Genomic DNA, 17,785 nt, shown 5'->3' on the forward strand with positions numbered 1-17,785 from the left:
GAGAGGGAGGGGGGGGGGGGGAGAAAAGAGTTGAGGACACGAATTACTGTAACCGTGAACATAAGACGTAAACTTAAGCACTAATTGGGATATTGCTTTAGGATTCTTCTAGTTGGAAGAAAATTGAGGTGATCGCATAAATAATGTTCGGACTGTATTATTAGGATTTTAACCAGAGATGAATCCTCGTTACTTTTGCATACGATCAGGTTTACCGGCAGTTCTATCTCTTTCTAGAGGGTGTATGAAACTATAACAAAATCCTGATTGGTCTTCAGCTAAAGTTTACGTCTTGTTTATAGGGCTACTGCAATTCGTGTGCAAAAGCCCTAACTTTCTATGATAACGGTACAATGTTGAAATAAAAATCTTGTTGGTTTTTTTTTATATTATTCATAAAATACTTCATAGACGAACTATATGTATCGTTCTGTATTTTTCAAAGTGTGGAAATCACCGATAAATTGCAAAATTTATTAGTTTTCATCACAACACTCTTGGTAAGTATTTTCTCCAAGGAAAATAATTTTATACACGGAGGAACGAAGGTTAAAGGATGATATATTTTTTCGACACCGGTAGTCAGCCTCTGGCCTTTGCTAGGAGCACGGTACGGAGGGAGGACTACCGATGTGGAAGTGTCACGAGGAGCCGGTACAACGTATCAAGTCGCGCAGACGTTATCTCGACTCAATCGAGGGGGTTTGGATATCCAACCCCTTCTTCAGGGCCGGTGACGAGCCCGACCGTACGGTCGCCTCTCTTCTTTTCCATTCCAATCAGCTTGAAAAGCTGGGAGAACCCTTAGTCTCTCGTCGCTCGTGGGACCCATGGTCCACTGGCCTCGATCTCTCGCGCGCGAGCGGACCCCTGGTTGGCCCGCTAAAGTATCATGTATCGCATGGCCGCAAAAAAAGTCGGTGTATTCATATACAGATCGGTACTCGCAAGATATATCCTCTCTCTTCTCGCTAGCTTCTTCGCGCTAGTTGCGAAAATCGAGTATCTTTCTTCCTCTTTCGTCCTCTCTCTCGCTCTCTCTTTGCCTGCCTCACGAGCCGCTTACGATCGCGTTGATCTCGCAACGCCGACCATAAATCGCTTACGATACGCTTACGGTAGTTTGAATGGATTAACAGGTGAACGTAAACGCGGACTTGTCCACCAGAAGACGGTACTTGTAGAAGTTCGACATCTCTGTGAACCTAAAAAGACAAGATCGTCGTAGAAACTCGCGTGATATCGCAAATCGAAGTGAAGGCTCTTCTATATTTATCATAATAAATGTCACTGACGTTTCTCTAATTTCAACGTCGCGTTTGTGAGTTGAAGTTAAGACAACTTCCGTGCTCATCGTCGTAACGAGCATTGCATTTGCTTGCTACTGACATTGCGATAAATGTATACACTCGGTTGTAAAACAGTTTAGACATAATAAAGTTGGAAGCTCAACGAACTGTCAAAATTGAGAGTCATTGCCGACGGATAATAGCAATAATAATATACTTCAGAACACTAAATAATAATACTAATGATAATTAATAATATAATTACTGGACAAGCCCATGTCTCTCTCACACACACACACACATAAGTAATGACTTGCAATTTTACAGTTTGGTGAGCTCCCGACTTCATTGTGAATAGTTTTGCGGCTTACTATATGGTCGGCTAATAAAAGTTTGTAATACTTTTTCTCGACGAATTTTGCAATACATTCCATAATCAATAGAAAAATCTATTATTATATTAAAAAAAATTCTATTGGATACCGGATACATCGTGGAAAGCGTATAAAATATTGCAACCTTTAATCGGCTGACACTGTAGAAAGTCTTTGACATTCATGAGTGAGATAAACGAAAAGCAAATTGTGATCCATGAATTTTCCAACGACGATCTCGGGTAGGAAAAATTTGTATCTTCTCGGATTTCGTCGACAGACACGTCGATCGATATCTTCGGCATTGTAAGAGGAAGACATTGAGATCGCGCGTGGTAACGGTCGCGCAAACAATAACGCTCTACGCACAAATCGATCGGTGCGATCCGATCGTGGTCGATACCTCCCTCGATCCGCTCCGGGCTCTCGACGTTCGCCGACCGAAGATAAAGGACTGTCGCGGTACACTACGAAAAGAAAAAGAGACGCCGTCTTTTGTATTATACTTATGCCACGTCTGGTGGATACCTGGTATTGTATGGACCCACGACGCTCCTGACACCCTGGTGCCCCTTTGTTTCGTGGATGATTTCACTTGTGCGGGACACCTTCGCGCGATAAGCCGGACAATGGTCGTTCTCCCGTCTCCGGAAGACAGTATCGTGATCTCATCTCGCGCCGGGGATCGCTTCGTCGCGGATTAATGAAAAAAACGCGCGCGGCCCAGCGTCCCGTTGCCGATCTCCTCCGAGATTTTCTCAGCTATTTGTCGACTCGAACTTTGTATCTTCCAGTGTACGATCTCGCGTGATTCCGTTGTCCGATTTGTAACTCGGGACTCGTGACTCGGCGAACGTCCCCCCCCCTCTCTCTCTCTCTCTCTCTCCCCCTCTCTCTCTATCTCTATCTCTCTCTCCCTCTCTCTCCATCCTCAAAATATTTGATTGACATCAAAGCTTGGAATTCTGCAAATATAAAACCTGGGAAGTTCAGGAACTTGCAAATTCGGAGCTTCGAAGTTCTTGAAACGAGATATTCTGAATTTCTCCATATTTTTTATTCGAAGGACAATTGTTTCTTTTGCTTTAAAAGAAACTGCTGTAAAACTTTACAGCTTCAATGGGCCAAAGTTGCGAAGTTACTTGTTGCAGGTTTCCAAAAAGTTAAAATTATAATATAAAGCGTTAAACGCTAAATGTAAAATTGCATCAAAGTGTGAAGTTTCCAAGTGTATAATGAAGCAGAAAATTAATTCTTGAAATACATCTGGACTTTTTTATATTTCTTCTTTTACGAGTAACACTAAAAGTTGGTTGTTCCATTTATATGATACACGTTATAATCCACTTTTGAAATTTCCTATTGCGGCTATGCGAGATTTTCTTAGGAGAGATTCGTTCAGGGGATTCGTTTAAAAGAAATTTTGTTACCAGGTGGACGCTCCTCTCTCTCTCTCTCTCTCTCTCTCTCTCTCTCTCTCTCTCTCTCTCTCTCTCTTTGGGGAGGATACCTGTCCGAATCAATACGGCATTCTCCCCAGATGCCTATGTGTACTCTTGTGTTTCCGCGTGAGTGTAGCGCGATACGATGAAAGAAAAGGGTTGCACTCGGTGTAATTGATACGAAACCGTTGAAGCAGTCCGCGCACCGGGGGAAACGCTGGGGAACGAACTTCGCACAGGATATATCTCGCGACTTATTCCCTTCCTTTCTTGCAGATCGTACGTTGTTCCGGCTGGTTAACGGAACACGGAGAGATCTTTCACCGATATTAACAAGAACATATATTTATTTTGATTTTAATCTCGCAATTCGTTAAACTATCTAGATATCGATGCAAGTTGTTGATTATCGCGGATGAATCTCGCATTTTGTTTGAATGTCAAGGGAGATTTAGACATTGTAAAATAATGTAATAAGGAATTATATCCTGCAAAATAACGCAATTATTGCGTTTTCAGCAGTGATAATATCCCTGAATTTTCAGGATATTTATCAACTTTTATATTCATGGGTTTGAAAAATAATGTATTGTCTTGAACCAATGATTTAAGTCTGATACTTTGACGTTATTGCAATAACTAACCCAAGAACTTGCTTTTTGTTACAGACCTGGTGGTGCTTGTGAACACCGCAACACCAGGGTGCGATGGATGCGGATGCTGTACCGGGGGATCCGGTTCGGGCCGAGCAGGCTCGATTCAAAGGTAGGTTTCCTAACTTTTCCCGTACTCTTGCGCGGGCTCGAAGGACATTGTCGTCCAAGTAAAAATCGTCGAATTACAACGATCGCAATAGATTAATCTTAATTCTTTCTAAACCAATCGGTCGTATTCACGTGTATTTCTCACTTTAAATTGCTAATTCTTGTATTTAATTAGCGATATTATATTTTTTATTGCAGATCAATAGCAGAACGTGGCCGATGCTGAATTCCTGATTTCTTGGTGAGTCAGAAAAATTCACACGAAAAGTGATTTCGAGTTTTATGATAACTTATTAATATAAGATTTATTGCATCGATGTCTGTCGTTGTATGTCGGTGTATATTTCCTGCAGAGTTTGCAGAAGATCGGGTTATCGATGATTTCATTGATTCGGGAGATGAGTCATCTTGCAGGCATGAAATTAGGGGCTTACCTGAAAGGTGGCCAGTGTTATTCATTTTTCTACTATTAGGTTCGTAATATATTATCAATTCTTCGCTATGATATCTTCGACTGACATCTTTGGAAAAGATCACCCGCTGACATTCTGGCAATGTGATTAAAGTGAAGAATAGTGGAATTTCTCCATAGTCAGAGGAATTCTTTTACGTTGAAAGAATGTGGATGAATCACGGATTGATCAACTTGAAACGATCGTGGTAGTAAGAATATAGGGGAATCTGGCGGATGGACTTACTACTCTACGGGATGTCAAGAATGCTTAAGGTGGTCTTAGTTACGATTCCCGGGTTTCGGACTGGAAGCGTTATAAGGCCGCAGCGATTCTCGGGAGACAGAATGGCACCGTAGGTCACATAGGTGTCGACTATTACTATACCGAAACGGATTTCATTCAAAACGTCTTCTAGAATTTTTCTTTCTCAAACACGGTGATTCATATTTGTAGTCTGAACACCTGCAACAAGATTTCGGGAACACAGAAAAGAAAGAACACAGCAGGGGTAAAACACCCAGTTATTGATCCCTTTGGTCGTTTACTCTACAAAAGTCTGATTTGTCCTGTGGCCGCCAGTAGCTAGCGACTGTTGATTTGTGGCCGCAGGCTACAGGTCGCAGGCTACAGGCCGCAGGCTACAGGACACATGCCACTGGCCACAGACCATTGATTGTTCACAGTTTTCGTTGAAGTTCTCTTTTGAAATCACTGAATGCAGACAAGAAGTTCAACTGCAATGGTATGAAAAGCCAAGTTTTTTCTTAGAGTGTCAATGACTAATAGCATGCCAATAATCGAGTGTTTTACCTTAGCAATCGTTAGTGACTTGAAGTCTTCATTGTGTCAGAGATAAAGAACAGTCCCATTTACACGAGAACCGCCGTTAATAACCATGAAACCCGACGAACATATCCGTTTAGTCGGAATCGATCGCACGCGCGCGCGCCTTCTCCACAGAGTCGATCGCCATGAGTGCGTCTGTGGACACCCATGAACACGTTCGCGGCAACAATGGGTTAACGCGGGTTCGCGTGTGGTATGGCGCGGTGTGGCGCAAAACGCGGGTAGGTAATGTAATTATGGCGACGTGCGCGCGCGGAAGGCAGTCACTGCCATAATGGGCGATTGTCCACGGCGAATGGGTGCCACAATGGCGGGTCTCATTGCCGTTAACAACTGACTGTCCAAATACATCGCGACCGGACAATGAGCAGGCCGCTGTCCGGATCAGGTTCTCTTTATAACATGGACATCGTATATCAATATCGCCCTTACCACGGCTCTTCCTTCCAGTTTTTTCGATTCCCTTGTCCTTTTACTTTTCTCCCTCCCTCCCTCCCTCCCTACCCCGTCTAGCCTCGGGCATCGGGTTGTCTTCCTTTTTAGGGACACAACCCCTTAACAAACCTTCGGATTTGTATGAGGATTACGTTGATCTTCTGCGGGAATCTGTTTCGTTCATGCGCGACAGGTTCTACCGCCTGCCGTAAACGCTATAAACTGCAGGAGGCCGGGTAATTTATATCGGGCTTTGATAAATGCGACCATAGAGAGGGTTAACATTTCTGCTCTCCCTCTCGGCGTCTCTCTTCGATCGTGGAAATTTTGCAAGCGCAGTCGAGCTTCCGTGTGACTTCAGCTATTTAATTGAGATATCCTCAAGAGTTATCCAACGGTAGTAGGTTGACTCCGTTCCCTGAATGTCGTGTACCTTTTCATGCCTTCCTCATTCAAAAGTTTTCTTCAATCTTGACTTTCAAGTTCGGACGGGAAAATTGTCCCGGGGTGTCTTACTTCGTTCTTGAAAATTAGTTTGAGAAATGATTCGTTGAACTGTGTGCGATATTGTTCATAGAATTATTTAAGATTTCATTTGCGTGAAGTCGTATAGAAATTGCGACAGGGCACTTGTTAGTCGGCGGTACGCTCGAACGCTCCGGAATTTTTGCGGAACGCCGGAAATTTCTCGGGATTTGCCGCAATATTGTCGACATAATAATAATCTGACGCGTTCATATCGTCGCGCATCCGAGGTTGACGAAAATCCACGGATAGACTTCTCTCGAGAGAGCGGGCGCTATTATGAGATCAAATTCGCGCAGTAGACGCATAGGTAAGTTGGCCCCGCGGAGTGGCTTTCCGAAAGTATTTATTCAGAGGGTTTTTCGCGGCGAGAGGAGCACCTAATGTGGCGCCATTCGACGTTCAGTCGGGCGTTCAAAGTGGCATTCGGATCGGAGAATGCGTGTTTCCATTATGCGAGACCGCGGAATCGTTTCCTGAGGGTTCATTGTCGGCGGATTTCCCGGCGGCCATTGTGCCGCAAGATGTACGCTACGGAAATACCGCAGGTACACTTTAAACTCGGACGCAAGTGGATTATCGTTCTCGCGCGCGCATGCTTCAAGTCGCGCGAAGAAACGTCGCTTTGCTTCTCTCTCTCTCTCTTTATTTACAGTGCTTCGAGATTAATAATAGGATATATGCGCCTGCGAACGATGGATTCGTTTTTACTACATGGAATATTTATATTTTTACGCGGAGAGAAAAAGATTGGTCGGATTAATGCGACGAACCAAACGTTTTCGTTGAAAGAAACATAATTTCTGATTCTCACGAAACAAATTTGGTTCTAAGAGCCAGGAATTCTGTTCTCTTCGTCCAAGACGCATTTGGTTCGTTCATTGTCGCGATCTCTTTTATTCGAATGAATTTTAATTTAATCTCTTTGCTCCGTGCTCATTTTTGATACAACGCGAATTTGTGTAACTGGAATATTCTGTTCACGTCGTTCGCGAGAGGATACAACGATGAGTTCAAAAAATATGAATCGATCGTTCGGTTGCGTAAATCAGCTAATTTTACAGCTTGTTGACGCGCTGAAAATTCATCCGCGAAAATGTATCCTCTGAAACGGCGCGATGAGACGCGAGTCTCGCGGTGTGCACCGTATTGTTTCGACAGACAGTGAAAGCCAGCACAGAGCGAGCGAATCGCTTGTGAACTCACTCGGACTGACGTTTACGAGCGATCCCCGCGAATTTAATGTCCGGACTACGTCCAGACTGGTTCGAAGAGATGCGTGGCCACGGACGCGCACTCTCGATCGAACTAGTTCGGGCGGTATGAATAATCGCGGTCGCCCCATGCTCGTGCCTAGTTGCGCCATAGCTCATGCTTTACAACGCAGAAATGATTTGTGAACCCCGACAGATGTTGCTTGTTGGCGAAAACTCTCGTTTCGCTTGCTCTATGTGCCTCCGCGCGCGCCGCGTGCTTGCGTGCCACAGCATTAATTGAAACATACACAGGCCCGCGATGGAACCCGATTTTCCTGTTTCGATAGCCTTTCGCGACTCTACTCCTTCTTTAGGAAGCTTTAAATCCTTTCTTTTCGAGTATCCGAAACGTCGTCCTGGAAAGCGGCATTTAAATTTGGTTTTTTTGCGATTTCAGCATATTGGACGAGTTGAAGAGTTTTATTTAACAGATCTTAGTAAGATTTTTAATTGATATTCGTTGAGTGTATGAATTTCATACATCTCCTTGAAACTTCGACAGTAGCATCGACGATATTTTCAACTTCTTATAAACGTGCTAAAAACAAGTCGATTCCAAACTGTTCTTTATTCAAGTAGTCTTTCTCTCTGTCATTCATTAGGAGGTAGTCAAGGGAGACTTTTCACCCTGCCATTGTAATATCGGAAATTTGAAAGAAGGGCGTCGCGATTTAAAAAGCGTCGCGTTACAAGCGTCTCTGTGTCGGGAAACTAGTTCCTCGTTAAGTCTCCGCGATTGGCGCTCTGGTTTTAATCAACTTCCACCCTGAGCGTTGATGAACAATGGCGCAAGGGCGCAGGGAGGGGAGGGATCGGCGGGGAAGAGGGTGAAAAACGACGAGTCTTATCGAGAATCGACGCGATCGAGCCGAGGATAATTCGCGCGAGCGCACAAAACCCAGCGATATTCGAGCGTGGCATAGGTGAGCGTAATTATACCCTTTGAAATCGTGTACAATGGGGCAGAGGCGGTCATTGAAAGTCGAGTACCTGCGCCTCTCGTGCACCTCTTGCAAACCGGCGCGGCCGTTGTGCATAAGGTATCGTGCAAGAAAGACAGAGAAGGCAAAAAGAGTGTTGAAAGTGCGGAGGAGTGTTCTATTTAATGCGCGATTAATTAGCGTGTAATTCAATTGGTGAGATTTAAGATATGATAAAAAATTCGTATTTGCGATTGTTCCATACACATTTATCTGATTTCTCTTTCGGAAAAGATCTCTTGGATTTCATTACGTGTCTCCCCGAAAAATCCTTCGCGTCACACATTCGCCGTTTAAATTAAGATCTCAGGTGAGAGGCAAGGGAGCTCTATTCGGTTGAATCAACACCTCGCTAGGTGCTCGCTTTGGAGAAAAAGAGTTCGAGGAGCATTTACAGGAGCGTTTTGCGTGAGGCAGTCGTCGCTATTATCGCGTAAAACGCGCTCTTACGTCGCTTTAGATTTCCGTTAGTCGAGAAGAAGTAAGATGCAAAATAGAGGTAGATCAGTATCGATGGTGGTATTGTTCCTTCCTGCTTTCTTCCCTCTCACCCTCTCGAGTCGTCAAGTCGAAGTGGACCAACGACGACGCCATTGCGATGGGCGAGTATATGCTTGCTATTGTGGCGCGCGAATAGCACCATTGTGGCATCATTTAAATGCGCGAGGCCGCCGAATACGTTAATGACTTTTATACACAACGCGACTGGTCGGCCCTGTGAAGTCGAGCGTGTTGTGTGTTATTTTATTATCGCCCAGCGCGAGAGTGCCGTACAGAGGGGAGGGAAATCGAGACGGAGAACCCGGCAAACAACGAGAACAAAAATCGAGAATCGCTTTGTGAGCTCTCTCGAGTATTGCGAGAGTAACCGAGGTCCTTTTCGAGTTGTCGAGCATTTCGTATTGTTTTCATCGTAATAACATTCTCTCAACAATAGCTCTTTGCGCCTTTTTATCTCGACGATGTCAGAAACGGAAATATAGCGTAAAATTTTACAGACACACAAACGTTAAAATATATTTAGAATCTTTATGTTCCTCATGACATAAATAATTAGCTTGTGAGAATGAAAAGAGGGGGAATTTCGCGTGAATTTTACACTCCATGTATTCTCGAGCAACAATATCAAAGTCAGTTTCAACGCGTTCGCCAAAAGAAGAGGGAAAAAAAGGAGGAATCCGCGATATATCGCGAGCTGACAATTGCAATGCGCATTCTTCTTAGCCGAAGCGGGCTGGGGAGTCGAATATATGAAGGTATAAGAAGATTGCTCGTAAATAACGAGGTGTTTATATGAAATTGCGCTTCTTGGAAGTCTCCCCTTCTCTTTCGAGTTTCTCCCGAAATTTACGAGCACCCCGAAGACCGCGGTTTCGGCCGCGCGAGATCCAAAGCGACGAGGTGGACGACGATGAGGACGACTGTCCGTCATATTAGCATTCCTCGAAGAGAGCAACAACGACTTTTCCCCGCTCGGTCTTACATTATGTATCCACCATTAACCGGACGACCAGCACAAAGCTATTGTCGGCTCCGACGAATGGACTCGAGTCAACTGGGAACGACACGTGATTCATGGTACTACTACTACTACTACTACTACTACTACTACTACACACACACACACACACACACACACACACACATATACATGCATTAGAGAGACTCTTTAAAGAAGAGTTTGCGCGTCTCTAAGTGCATCGTGGTTGCACGTGCGTGTACCGCAAAGTGCGTATGCTATAAGAGAGGATCCTAGGATTGCTTCTTGTTTGACATGTTTAGAACAATCGCAGTTTCAAAAAATTACAAGTTTGAATATTTTTTTAATGACATAAGTTCGATATATTCGGAATTTCTGAGATTCCAGAATCTCAAAAATATTAGACATTTATATCAGGAAGATCGAGATAGTCGAAGTTTTTACAAAATGTAAAAATCATAAAAAAGGTTTCAATTATTTGATTATGTAAAAAGGCTTAAAACTTTGAAATTTTAACGATATATCTCGAAGAATTTTTAATCTGAAGAATATATGTGAAATTCAAAATTGGCAGCATTCGAAGAATTTAAAATTTCATACACCACACACATGCAGAATTACAAATATTCTTATAGCAACCCACGCGTCTCTTAAATCGATTATCACGATGGATTTGATTGCCGCTGTGCGATCATAAATCATGAAATTATCTGGACTCGTTGCGCGGCGCGCGCGATAAAATGTAAATCACACGATCTGCGTCTCGACCGCGCCTAAGTCGCGGGGACTAACAATAAGATTATCTACAAGCTACATACGGGCGAGAGTAATGGATCCGTCCCATGCATCGGCCGCTGGTCTCTCGGACCAGACTGCTTGGCACCGTCGAACAATAGTGGTCCCGAGTCCCGCTGACTGAGTCCTATAGAGATTCTCAAGATCAGGTCGGATTTCTTAGGTTTCCCATAATTACGAGCGATGTTCTTTTATCCCATTTAAAGGTTGATCCGGCAAAACATCACTAAACGACCGCACCCAATGGATACGGCGACCTTAAAAGTAGCTAAACAACGTCGTTGTATAACGTGATAAGTCAATTGAAAATGGTTAAACACAACAGGCTTGGGCAGAGATGTTGCTTCCGCACACAGCATCTCTGAGCGTTATCTAGGAAGAGGAGAGTGTCGTGAGCGTGGAGCATCAGGTAGCTAGCTCAGTGGTTTAGAGCAGTCGCCCGGCAGGCGAAAAAGGCCCGTATTCGAGTGCCGGCTTAGTAAGACCGATATTTTTCTCTTTCTGGAACATAAAGGATACGCAGATCTCGAACGCACGGCGTCCCGCCGCCACCTAGTATGCCCTCCTTCTTCTATGGCAGCACGCATCACGGAACTTTTTGGAATATATTCCGATCGGAATTATTCCGTTATTTCTTAGACTTCTATCGTATTTTTTAAGGAAAATCGTAATTAATCTTATAAGTATTGATTCCGAAAAACTCCATAACATGTATCCTGGTACTGCATTAGAATTTGGTTCCTTCTTTTCAAACCAAAGTTATAGGGAAAAATGTTCAATAGCCGGCATTCTCGCCAGTTTTTGGCACTCTTACTCGGATTTTGTTGAATATTCAGGTGTATGGCAATTTTTTTATTATTTATTAATTATTTTTTATTATCTCTTTCCTTTTAAATTCCATATATTTCAGTATTTGATGATATCCGCGTAAAAGTGCCGGTTACTGAATATTTTCCTCTATTCTTGCTTCACTCTTATGGTCAAGAGATCATTCTAGTTCGGCTAATAAAAAAAGAACAGACTTCATATGATTCTAGAATTATTCGGGAGAGCCGCGACGTATGTTCCCAATAATGGAAACAGTAGTGGCTCGTGCTCGTGGAATTCCACGCCTAATGAAATTACGAATCGAGAGCGGATAGGGTGGGTCGAGGTCATCGTCACTGTGGCGCACAATGTCCAGAACAGCTGAAACAGCCTACTTTCGATTAATCCTTTGTAAAGCAAAACGCGGTACTTAAAAGCGCTTTTGTGCTTGACGCCTTTGTATTAGACACTAACAATGAATTGTATTGATATCGTGTGTCCACGTTGCTTTCAAAGATTTAGAGCAAATTACAGCGAATTCAACGTAGTTTGCAGGTAGTCAAGAAACATTTGATTAATATTTGTCAGATTTTTAATGAATCGTTGAGAGCAATTTTCTAGCGGCTAGGGAGTTTTTTTGTCTAATTTCGATGATCAGCTTTTCGTGAGATTTTGTAGTTAGCAATAGCCACGTTAAGCAATCCCGATGACGTCGGCAGGAAGTGACGAGGCGAATTATTTTGGGAAACAAAATATGGCAAGTACGGTGTTCGGAAGAAAAACAGGCGGTGCTCGTCGATTTTTAATTTACGCATTATGGGCCACGTTTGTCCGTCACAAAGGCGTTCTCACGAGCGGCCAGTGAGTTGGCAGATATAACAAAAACATTGAATCGCCCCGCGCTTCTTTCTTCCTTTCTTCTTTCCCGCTAGTCGTTTTTCTCGTCTCGAAAGTCGTAAGTCCTGGCTCGCGGGATCGACGACGACGACGATGACTACGACGGTAGCACACCTTTTGTGCCGCGAAAGAAAGCTCAACCGTGTTCGCGAATACGCGGAGCACGTGGCCTCGGCGTGATGCCGAAGCCAGAATTTCACTCACTGTTATTCCAGAAAATATTCCGAATCACTGCTCGGATATCTCTTGAGATCACAATAGCCTATGATATGATGGCATTAGAAAGAGTTTGCATTCTTGAAATTCTTCTCTAAGCTTCCCTTTTTCTTCTCAACAGCCCCACCATTAGACAATGAGATGGTTTGAATTTAACAAAAACATTATTTTGAGTTCAGCAACTTAGATTTTTAAGTGGATTAGATGGTTAGAATTAGATTCATAGGCGGTTTTGGTCTCGGTCCACCGTGGCACAAAGTCTTCATGCTGCTCGATCGCTCGACGATATACTGGCTTCTTCATAGTCTTAATATTTGGTGTCTTAAATTTTTTTAGAGCATTGAGTGTTTGCTCTCTTGAATTCTAGCGTGTTTCAAGTAGAGTTTCGATTCTCGAGAGCCTTGACTATTGAAAAGCGCGGTCTTCCCGGCACTCACTTAGAAATGCAACGAAATCGTCGAGCGAACGAGCACGGTGATCGACTCGCCACGGGTGGGCTCAATGGGTCGAACAAGATGGAAGCATCATGCGAGTAACCCAAGTAAGAGAAAGAGGGAGAGGAGGAAAGAAAAATGAAGAGAGAAAGAGGACGGTGCGGCAAAAAGAGCAGCAACGATGGCAGCGAGCATTACTCGCTCCAACGCCCACTGGATTGTTCCAGTATTATGTGCCTTGGCAGGTGAGCCAAACGGCGTATCATTCCGGATATAGCAGCTCGATTTGACCCGTAATTGAATTCTCAACGAACATCGCGTATTCCGCGAGAAAGCGCGTCACTGAGACAAGTGACAAGAAAGATCGACTAGAAGACGCGATCAATCCCACGTGATGAATTATCATGATAAAAGTGACAAAGTATTCGTATAGTTCACCATTACAAAGCTACAACGTGCGACAGCTCTTACTTGACGAAATCTCGCGAATTTCAGATATCTCTATTATTTTAGGTCAATATTAAATATTCGGATTTAACACATTACAGCTGTTTGAGAAAAGTTAGGTCTAAGTAAATGAGTTAGCGGAAAGTTCACTACAGATTTCGGAATTGAATTTAAGTTTCTCTCCTTGAAAAAGAAAGGAAACGTGTGTCGTTTGCTTATCCATCGTTTTAGACATCCCATGCGTCTCCTTATTAATTGCACGATTTCGTCGAGCGCGCTCGCGGATGATACGTGTAATTATTACGTCAATCATGGCTACGACGAAGCGGCTATTTTTGCAGTCCAATCCGAATTCGTTCTTCTTCGGTATGGTCGATGGCGAACCGGCGAGAGGCGAACGTGTTCCGCACTGTTCTTTATTTTTCCACGGCTTATTAGCCGGGTCACAGGGTTATATCCATCAAACGCCATCAGCTCCTATTGTTTCGCTTCACCTGCGAAGCTCAGACGACTTACACGGACCCTTTCGGCCGTTTATGCATATGTTTAAGTACAGACCGTCGAGAAAGTTTTTCGCGTCTGTCTTCGCGCCACAGTCGTTTTGTCTCTCGCGAAATAATTTTTACAAACGCCGAACGACCTCGAAGAGGATTCGCGAGATCTAGATACTTTACTGCCGAGTTTTAAATTTTCAAACTTGTAAGTTAGGAATTTGTAACTTGTAAGTTTGGAAAATTTTGCGATATTATTTTTTCTAAGTTTCTTGCAGGGAAATCTTATTCAGTGTGTATATATATAAAACTTAAAGTGATAGTGAGAATACTTTCATGATGGAATGCATTAGTTTCTCTCTTCGACTTCGAATGAAGATACTTGACGATTAAAAATGGAGAATTTGCTTTGTAAGAGTAAAATATCACTCGAATTTGAGTAACTCGGCTGCCACCCTTCTTTTGGAGTGAAATTTTACTCCAAAAGAGTAAGGTGACAACCGAACCACTCGTATAGGGTGAATTTTTTGCTCTAAATCCTCGAGTGAATATTTTCACTAGAATATTACGAGATGCAGTTCTTTGCGACGAGAAATTGGATAAGACAAGGAATACTTGGCAAAGCTCAGAATTGCAAATTCAAAGAGAGGAAAAGAAAAAGAGCGTGAAGCTTCAAGTACGAATTTTGCTCTCAAAATCTTTTGGAGTGAAATTTCATTTCAAAAGAAGGATGGCAGCCGAGTTACTCAAATTCGAGTGAAATTTCGCTCCAAGAAGTTTGAAGAGTTAAAATTCGTATTTGAAGCCTTCTTCTCTCTTTCTTTCTGTGGCTTTGCAATTGGACGGTACGCCGAGTCTCCTCTATCTTATCAAATCTCTCGTTATCAAGAGCCGCGCATCCTGTAATAGAATAATCTATCTCGCCAAGTTGCAGTTGCTCGGTTTCGACGATGGCGCGGCATGCGCTTCCCAATCGCGGTCCCGCATCCCGTCGTCCGATTTTATCGACCTTGTTCGAGATGCCGTGACTGTCGGCCGTATTTCACAATGCGTCACCGAGCGCAACACGGAATGTGTGCATCGATCCGCTCTTTCCCTCTCGAGCGGAGTCGCGCGGCTTCGTACCGCACCGCGAGCATTCAATCTCCGAATCACAATAACGCCGTCGTTGATGTATGGCAGAGCGCGCACGGCATTAACATAGGATCCAAATATGTAATCCCAGACATCGCCGGCGGCCATCTGATATGTTCATTATATATTATACTCCGTTACGGAACAAGTGGGTGCATAGCCCCAACCCGCGGCGTCGCCGTACGTTCGTACGCTGCGAGCCGTAGTGCGTCTAGTTAGATGCATTTCCGGTATCCGCACGAACCTCATTTAGAGCCAGCGACACGCCGAACAAAGGGCGAAATTAATTATCGCCATAGCGCGCCGTGACGCTCGTCTTGCAGAATCCCTCGCTCGCCCGCTAAAGAGTTGAATCGTCGTTAAAATATCCCGCTCCATTGTGACGGCGGCTAACAGCGAGGAGAGCTTTAAAGAATCCTATTTACATCCCACGCTATTAGTCATTAATCTGCGATTGACTCCAGAAAACAAACTATAAGAATTCTAAACAAGAGAAGCAATCAGCATGAAGTAATTATTCCAAGTGTCAAATAATATTCCCCATCCAAGATGGATATTCTGCTCGACGTTGAAAAGTTTTACATAACATGTGTATATGAGATACTTTGGCTCTTATGTAGTGTTCTTGTGTCGCAACCGAAAATCTCCGTTAAGCAATCGAAGTTACCGAGAGGGTTACGTCACCGTACTGGGAGGGAAATTTACGGCTCGAGGAAATGAATATTTAGGCGAGACTAATTCGTATGCATCGCGTGGGCGCGAAATCGATCGCGATAGGTCAATTCTCCTTCTTATCGGGCCCCTTTCATCGGAATAGTAGGCACGAGGCGGTAACGCGTATCTCCTGATCGCGGGATCGCAGGATCCCGACCTGACTTGGCGATCGGTGTCGTAGCGAAAAAATCGAGGAGTTCAGGAATGCTTTTAAAATGCTAAAACGATCGGCGATTCGCCGCGACGAGCAGCGGCTGGGCGCACCTTCTCGTTCCGCAGGACATCGTCCTACGCGTTTGAGGATCGGCGCGGGGGAGGCGGCAAAGAGGATCGTTGATTTGCGGTCGGAGCGACCACAATGTTCCAGTTGGCCGAAACAAGACGTAACGGTGGCCGCCCGAGTAATTTGGCGGGCGATAAATATGTCGCTGACTTTCGGTATTTTTAAGGCGGACACATTTATGCCAGCTCCTGACGCAGAATACACCCTTCCTTGCGAGAAAACGGAAGATCCGTCTTGTCCCTCTCATAAGGATACTGTAATTATATAACTGGCACTTTTGAAATATCTCTTCGGGTGAACAGGACAGAAATGAGCAAATTCTAAAAACACGAATTTTGAAATTTAAGAGTCAAAGGGTGTTAATAGTGTTATAAGACAAGGAGTCGCGATATTTTTTGCATTAAGCTTCTGTGAAATACAACAAAATACAACTCTGTGATGACAATTGTTGCATTGATTAACGGATAGTCTCAATAACATGTTTTGCAGCTCCGTGTTGCAGGTGTAAACGCATTTACTGTCTTTGAAAATTATTTCACAATCAAGGAATTGATGAATTGAAGAATTCCAAGGAGTCAGGTTAATTCAGGTGGCGTATGCATATTTGTATTCAGTGAGTGGCTTGTCCGCGCGCTCCTCTTTTTATCTCGCACTTCGAGAAGAAGCCCGGAGGATCGCGCTCGCCCACCTCGTGTGTTAGATAGCATCTATTCAGGCAGCAGAACAGGGGCACGCCACCCGGCGCGAGCATCATCCATTTGGACGGAATAAAAGTTTCAACGTTTTGTCGAAGAGCATTCGAGGTGTCGGCGTACAATGTGACGCGAGCGTATCGTCGCGACTAATGTCACACGGGATCCGGAGTCATCCGTTGCTCAAAGTAACTCATATAGAAACATGGTTATTCAAAATTTATGCTTAGCCGACTTTTAGCGCAAACGTAGTGCTACCTCAATAGCGCATCGTTAAGACACGGACTATCATCGATTAACTTTGTTTATTGCCGATATTAATGAAGATCTTAAATGGCTCAGATGCTCGCAGCTTGAAACTTTTCCTTCTTGGAACTTTAGGACCGCGTTATTAAATACGTGATTTATATTTATAAAAAGAAACCGTGATGAAATTGGCGTTGCCAAGTCGGAGAAGCGGAACGACGTCCCGCACATCCTGTGGAGCTCGCGAGAAATTTACTTTCGGGATCACATGCGTTTAATAGCGACTCCACCCGGGATCCGTGACGGATTGTCTCATGTTTCCCCGAGGCCGCGAGTCCAGGCGTGACACGATAGACGTCGTCGCGCAGAAATTATGGGCCCATTATTGGCACGACTCCGGCGACGCAAACCCGTCCTCTTCCCTCCCACCTTTTTTTCCGTACCTTCTTCGTCCGCCGCCAGTTCCAGGGTAATTATTCCCCGACTCGCGAGAAAACACATGTCGTCGTCCTCCCTTTCCCCTTTTCCCTTTTCCACTCTGTCTGCGCGGACCGCCGTCGATATAATAAATCCGGACCCTCGTTGTAACGCAATTTCGGCTCATTGTGCCCGCGTGGCCTGGTTATGAAACTCAATTCTCATTGTTCGTTCCGTTTCCGATGTGCCCCCTCTATCCCGTTTTCTAGGGGTTACGCGAGGCGATGCCTCGCGGAGCAGGCAGGCGGGGAGAGAGAGAGAGAGAGAGAGAGAGAGAGAGAGAGAGAGAGAGAGAGAGAGAGAGAG

General features: G+C 44.2%; 1 long non-coding RNA gene across 1 annotated transcript in view; it reads left to right on the forward strand.

Annotated features, from left to right (window-relative positions):
* The window catches only part of LOC116847295, a 106,491-nt gene that overhangs the window by 78,660 nt on the left and 10,046 nt on the right, over positions 1-17,785 (forward strand). Inside the window, exons 6-7 of the long non-coding RNA XR_004378735.1 lie at positions 3,774-3,870; positions 4,068-4,110. This is a non-coding gene — a long non-coding RNA (uncharacterized LOC116847295). The remainder of the gene's footprint in view (positions 1-3,773; positions 3,871-4,067; positions 4,111-17,785) is intronic.

The sequence above is a fragment of the Odontomachus brunneus genome, unplaced genomic scaffold (genome assembly GCF_010583005.1).
Source record: "Odontomachus brunneus isolate Ranch 3 - 2012 unplaced genomic scaffold, Obru_v1 Obru_scaffold_076, whole genome shotgun sequence".
Lineage (NCBI taxonomy): Eukaryota > Metazoa > Arthropoda > Insecta > Hymenoptera > Formicidae > Odontomachus > Odontomachus brunneus.